Consider the following 7,720-nt stretch of genomic DNA (forward strand, 5'->3'; position numbering starts at 1 on the left):
TTTGACTGTAACCAAGAAATAGAAGTTAAGGTGTTAGCATTCCACAATCCTCATTATCTTTAGGGAGGTTGAAAATCAGATGGTATGTAATTTCTTCTGCCCTGCTCCAACTTCTTCCATAATTCAAGCATTAGAAGATGTGTCTATGTAAGAAAAACATTGAAGCTTACCCTCAGAAGTCTCACAGCATGACTACATTTTTTGCAATATTGGAAAAAAAACAAAAACAAAAACAAAGCATATCCTGAAACCCTGCCATCCTTGCTAATTAGAGAGAGCATTTTCTCTCCCTGTATAAGTCACTCCAAGCTTTTGGCTTACTTGGTAATCCACTCAAACATGTTTTCCTGTATCTCTTCAACTTTATCTGCAGAGATCACTCTACTAAAGAAATAGATATTATCCCTCCCTCAAGAAGCCTGTTTCAGCAATTGCTCTGAATTACCACTATGAGCATCTGATCAGTTTACCTACAAAAATGTATCTGTCCTTGGACCAGTCTGATGCTCTATAAGCTCACAGTCTGTGCAGTTAACACCAGAGCTTTACTATATAAAGTAGGTGGCAAAAGTTACCAGAAATCCACAAAATGAAATGCAACAGTAACAATGAAAAACAATGCAAACATGCAACCTCATACATTCCTGGAAGTGGAAAAGAATCTGAGTTTAATTTTTCTTTAAACTGTAAAATATTTCCCAATCAGTTACCCCTCTTTAAGACTTACACTTTGCAGGAGCTATTGCAAGTAGTCACAAATAAAAATATTTTTCTTAAGCCCAACACTGGATCACAGATAAAACATTTAGAAGCTAAATATCTCTTCCACTAGAAAGCTGCACTATCTGCATGGTTTCTGCTTGCAGTAATTATAAATATATCATATTTATTTGCCACCCTGATTCCAACGTTTTGAAGATAAGCCAAATTACAGGGACACCGACATGGTCCATCCTTGTCCACATGAACAGACATTACTAACAGGCCTGTGTTGAATACACTATCTGGGTGCCTCCCGTCACTTGAGAATTTAAATAAACTCCAGGCTTCAAGCTTTGTTTAAATATATTCATGGGAAGCTGTGATTAAACAGCAGAGACAAACAAAAATCCTTCCGCATTCAACAGATAATTTGGACAGAATAACACCCACTTGCAAACTTTATTCACAACACAAGACCTTCCCGCTGCCCTTTGCCCCAATACTGAGCCAAACACCAATGCAAGTGAGAAGAAATTCTTAGCAGAGAGGCAAAGATAAGAACAAGCATCTGAGCAGTTATTCTTACAAGCCATTGTGTAAATAAAACATTCTAAATTCCTGCAGGGATCTCAGTAGTGGATTATCCAAGACCCTGAACCATCACAATGCTGCACTGAGACATCTCTAGTACCTGAGAACACAGAAAGGCTCTGCCTTCAAGGTGAAAAGACATATCCCTTCATTCAGAAGCCAGTACCTAAAAATGGCCACAATAACCATAGTACTGGGCAGGCACATTTCCACTGCTGAGGAATGCAGGACAAAGCCCACATCCACTACAAGTTCTAGAGAGAGCACAAAGCAGTGATAGGTGAGTGCCTGGAACTGTATGAGAATTATCTGCTTTGAACTACATCAACAATTAAAGCAATCACAACCCCCTTCTTTTCTTCAGCTCAAATGTGATTTAAGTTTCAAAGCAATCCAGCAAATTATATCACCTATGTTAAAACCCTAAGGGGTAAAGAATCTTCAACATAAAAAATAAGAAAATCAACTCCCCCATTTGAATTACAAGGTCTTTGCCCATCCATAATGGGAACTGAACTAAGCTATAAGTATTTGAAAAAAATCTTTAAACACTAGGTTTAAATGTAACATTAGTTTTTGCTACTAAGAAACAGCTTCTCAGAAACTAACCAAAAATCAGAATGAATCTCCATCTTCCTTTGCTTTACAAGGTGCATGTTTAATATAGTAAGTAGCATATATATCTGACCAATTCTACAGCTTAGCATCTACATATATATGCAGTTCTGTGTTATGTGTATAAAGGATTCTGTATATATGCTATAAAGCCTCACTTTTGAGCCAATTTGTTCCATTTTTGATTTGTCAGTCTATGTTAGACCAGAATTTCCTTAGCACTCAGAAAAACATTATAAAGTCATTTATTAGCTACAAGCTTTGTTCAATATGCAAGGCACACAAAAAAAGTTTTTCAAAACAAATTTTTCATTCAAAGTAATTAAACTAACATTTGCAGTTGACTGAAACCAATTCTACCTGTCATAGCCTTCAAGGCTGTGCGCCTCAAGCCTTAATTTTATTCACTGACTGGGAGAAAACAAGATTTCCTGCTTCTTCAACTCTGCCAACTTTGAATAAATGACTGTAATGAAAACTCACTGTGGTTTGGTTTGGTGCAGAAAGATCCCAAAAAGCCTGTTCTCTTGCTTAAAACATTTCAAATTCAGTAATTTTTGCCTCCCTTTAATTCAATATAAAATTATAACACATCTAACTTTTTAAGATACAAGTTTTCAATAATCATCCACATCATAAAATAAAACTGTTTTCTTGGATATGGTATCCATTACATAAAACGTCAGACACAGACTGGTAACAGACCGCTGACACTTTTGAATTCGGGATTAGGACAGAGCTGAAAGCATCATCTCAGATGATATCACCATGTAGACACATAAGCAGTCAGTGTTATCCTTCTGAAAGCTACTTCGCGCTACCTATAAAAGGGAGCGCAAACAAATTTCAAGTAACCAAAAGGTACGTTTATCACCCTAATCCTCAACTACCTACCAGCAATCAGAGCAATCTCCGAAAAAAAGTTCATTTAACAGACCTAGTATCTCCCTGTATTTCTTTATTCTCTGATAATATCAATTGCCTTCAAGCTTCACTGTGGCTTTGCACAGCAGCAAGACTTCCAAGACAGTGACAGTCTCAAAGCAGCAGCAACTTCATTTAACAGTTGAAGTGCAGGAGCAAGGGTCTCTAACCTAGTTCAGCAATTCTTCAATTGGAAAAAACTGATTATGAGGCCATCCAGAGTAAATACAACATTCTCACGAAATAGAAGTATCAGTCATTGAGTGAGTAGCAAAAAAAAAAAAAAAGTTGAAGAAGCTTATGTTGTATTCAATGAAACAATTCTGCAATAGGCCAAAAAGCCAACCCAAAGCTCAGAGGAAAGCAGCCTTTAAAAGTATGGGATAAACAAATGTTTTCACTAACATGAAAAAAACCCCAAATGGTAGTTCACGGTGTGCAAAGCCAACCTGCTGCACGACATTACATATCATACTGATCTTCACTGTCCATTTCCAGGTCCCTTATTGTTGCCTTGATAAACACCACCTACTTTCGTAACGCCTGCAGTCTGTACAGACTAGCACTGATAACTTAGATCTAGAGGCCTGGAACAATTCTTGTGTATTTACAGCCTGAAGTAGCACCCCTCGTTTTCTCAGTATGGAACACTGGAAGCCTGAATACTCTTCCTTTTATGAAAACTCACTTTAAATCAAAAAATACCTGGAAATAAAAGTTTGCATTTGGTTTCAGCAGAAAACAACAGCAGTGTTTAAAGAAAAAATTGACAACCTTAGGGATAGATGTTTCACACTGAATCATGGTAAAGTTTCAATGAGAATGTGTCTCATATAGTTGGTTTAAGTTCAATATTCTTCTATCTCACAGCTTTTCACTTCTGGTATTTTAGCATCTACGGTAAGCAGCAGGGTGAATTCATCTGACAGCATGAGACATTCAACAATTACCAAGTAAAATCTGTTTTTCCACTTCAATGTTTTCAGGCTGCCATCGCTGTTAAAATTAAACATCCACTTTCAAGGAGCCATATGCCTAAACCCCTACATCACTTGAGCTCAGTGACAATTCTAACTGAATTTTAAGAAGTGAACACATTTATTACAGTTTTTCGCATTATGTCAATTGATGAAACCATATGAAAATTATTAGAATTACAGGAAAACACAGATCTGGTATTAAATGAAGAAAATGTGTGCCCAGGAGGAAAATCAGTGCATCATAAATAAAATGTCCTTTATCACACACAGCTAAAGCAAAAGTAACACAGTAGATCACACAGGGATAAGAAAAGCAGGGGTACAACAGAGCTCTCTTAAATTTAAGAGCATATTAAAACATTGATGGTATGTCAATTTCAGTTTTGTGCAGTGTGCTGGGTAAAAAACCCAAAACAAAGACATCTTTGACTCCTCCCCTCAACCATATGGTCCCTTCATGGGGAAGGAGAGCCTGATGCCTGTCTTCTGGGCTATATTATTTTCTCTTTATTTAAGGAAAAAAAATTCCCAAGGAAAGGAATGGTATCCCAGCTGCCAGTTAGGGGTCACTACTCCCAAGTGCCTTGAAAAAGAGGCTCTGCTCTCAAAATATTTTCCATTGCATTCCCAGAGAAAAATATCCTCTTTCCTATACATTAGTAACATCTTCAGAACATGCCAACAGTTGAAAGAGCTTGTGCAGAACACATACAATGGAACATCTACACTGAAAAAAAAAAGCTGTGGGTTTTTTACTGGTTATAATACCAAGCACCCATTAAGTAAAAAAAAAAAAAATTATGAACAATATAGACTGAGCTTAACTCAACTCATTGTCAATTTCCTTGCCCCAATATCTGAAGTTCTCACAAGCAACACAGCAGGAACAGTGAGAATAAGCTAATGAACAGTTCTTCCACCTGTGCTGGGTAGGTTTAACTTCTATTTTATTTTCACGAGCCTTCAAATATACTAGCACAGCATCTACACCCCTACGGTGTAAAGTTTTTTTAAGTCTGAGCTGAAAAAAACTTTGATAACGACTGGTCAAGCAGACTAAGCACAAAATCTTTCCGTATCTGTGAGTCAGCTCTGTTGCCGGTTAATCCAACAATCCCAGACCCACCTTTTTACGGTTATTTCTCTGTTGGTAGAGAAAGAAATCCTGCCCTCCTTACAAGGACACCGAGACTTTTCTGCAGCAAAACGCTATGAAAGATAGCTCGAGAACTGACTCCCTACTTTCGCTACATGCCCGGCGCCGTTTTAAACAAATGCAGCAGCATTTAGCTTCTAGCGGCTATTTCCGCATAAACAGATGAGGAAGCTGTTTCTGCCCCAGCCACCGCTTCCCTCTGCGGGACGCTTCCCTCTGCGGGACCGCCAGTCCCACCCCGCACCTCAGCCCGCGCAACTCCCGCTCGAGAGCGCTCCCTCGGGCCTGGCGGACCGCCGCTGACGGCGGCCGAAAACGCCTGCCGCCCGCTGTTGCCGCTCACCCTTGACCTTCTTTCCAGAAGGCTGCCGACGGCCCAGCGTTGTCCCCCCAGAATGTAGGGCCCAAATCTTCCACCCGCCCGTGCTACGCCTGCCTTCGTTTATCCGCCACCGCCGCTCATCTTGAAGGCAGGCCGAGCCTTGCGCATAGCGCCCGCCCGCCCGGGCCGGAGAGCCAGCGGGGGAGGAGCAACCACAGGGCGCCCGCCCGCACCCGAACCCGGAAGAGAACCCGGCGCTCGGCGCCCGCCCGCGTTGCCCGGGAACGAACCATTGTGGCCCCGGGGGGAGACGGGGCCGGCACACTGCGCCCCGGGGGGGGGCAGCGGCACTTGGTGGCGGCATGGACTGGAGGTGGAGGGCGCGTACTTGGAATTCTAGTGAAGGAATGGCACCATTGCAGCGAGCCCGCTCTGGTAAAATAGACCTCCGAAGTCTGTATTTCCAATAAGCTTGTAAATTAAATCTGCTTGTTCTCCTCACGTCCTCTTCCCTGGCCCAAATCCGGACCCTAATACGGGAATACAATGAAAAGTAGGACTCTCGTAACTCCTACTACCTTGAGCACGTAACCTGCCCTCTGGTTTGCCTTACTAGCCACTCACGCCACTCATTCACCTTGCATGTAGGCCAATAACCTACCTTCCATTTCATACACTGTATTTTCTACCATACAAGTGTGATACCAAAGACTATACTTGTTTTATTGTTGACTATAACAGGATTATATTTTTAAATCACATTCCATCCCTGCCTTCAAAGAAACAGATAAACCTGCAGAAAATGTGACTATTGAATGGTTATTTTCGAATGGAGAGATCATCAATTGAAGAGGAAGGTTACAGGAATTCCCACACCTTCACCTCCTTTCCCCAGTTCTCCAGACTAAGTGGACAATATTAAATGGGGGGATGTTAATGTGGATGGTTTCTACTTGCTGGCATTAGGGCTTCCTCGGCATAATTGGTGTGATTTCATGAACATACACTCACCTCTTGCCCTTTTCTCTTTGGCGTCTGATTCCACATTACCACTGAATATGCAGGACGGTTCTTCCACAAGCACAAGGTACTATTTCCATGTTGCCTTTGCTCCCCTGAAAGCATATGTTTTGCCCAGATTCAGGCCTGTATCTCTTCTGCTGTTTCTAGCTTTCAGGTTGAGGACAATGCAAATATCAGAATCACAGAATGATTTGAGTTGGAAGGAACCTGTAAAGGTCCTCTAGTCCAACTCCCCTGCAATCAGCAATCTTCAACTAGACAGCGTTGCTCAGAGCCCCATCCAACCTGGCCTGGAACATCCACAGCTTCTCTGGGCAACCTGTTCCAGTGTCTCAGAACCCTCATAGTAAAAAAAAAATCTTCCTTATATGTAGCCTGAATCTACCTCCTCTGCTTTAAAACCATTACCCCTTGTTCTATTGCTGCAGGCCCTACTGAAACAGGCCTGTCCCTATCTTTCTGATAAGCCTTTTCCAAGTATTGAAAGGCTGCTATAATGTCTCCCTGAAGCCTTCTCTTCTCCAGGCTGAACAACCCCAACTCTCTCAGCCTGCGCTCAGAGGAGTGTTGTTCCACCTCTCTGATCTTTTTTGTGGCCCTTATCAGGAAATGGTCCAGCAGAACCACATCTTGCCTGTGCTGGGGTTCCCAGTGGGCATCTTCTAATTGTGGTCAAACAAAGACTAAGAGACAAAGGCATACATCTGCCTTCAAAGGTGTATCCAAATTGACACTAGCATGCTGGAACATCAGAACCATGCTTGATACTGCAGACAGTGGACGTCCTGAGCGTCATTCTGCCCTAATTGCCTGTGAACTGTCACGTCTCAACATCGACATTGCTGCTCTCAGTGAAGTTCGTCTCCACAAGGAAGGCAGCCCTAGAGAACACGGTGCCGGTTACACACTCTTTCGGTCACGTAAACCCAGAACCGAAAGGCATCTCTCAGGAGTTGGCTTCACGATTAAAAACTCTATTGTCCCTAAACTCGAAAATCTGCCAATAGGTCATTCTGATCGCATTATCTCCCTACGCCTCCCACTGCACAACAAGCAACGTGTTGTCCTCTTTAGTATATATGCCCCAACTCTCCAAGCTGACCCTGCCGAAAAAAATAAATTTTATACCGACCTGCGCCACCTTACCCAAAAGGTTCCCGCATGTGATAAGATAATCACATGATAATCACATTATCCTTGGTGATTTCAATGCCCGAGTAGGAAAGAACTTTGAAGCCTGGAAAGGAATATTAGGCAAGCATGGTGTTGGAAACTGCAATGATAATGTTCACGTTCTGCTAGCGTTTTGTGCAGAGCAACAGCTCACCATCACCAACACTATCTTTCAGCAGAAAAATAGTCTGAAGACAACCTGTATGCATCCTAGATCCAAGCATTGGCACCTCA

The sequence above is a fragment of the Manacus vitellinus genome, unplaced genomic scaffold (genome assembly GCF_001715985.3).
Source record: "Manacus vitellinus isolate BGI_N305 unplaced genomic scaffold, ASM171598v3 scaffold_18_pilon, whole genome shotgun sequence".
NCBI classification, from domain to species: Eukaryota; Metazoa; Chordata; class Aves; order Passeriformes; family Pipridae; genus Manacus; species Manacus vitellinus.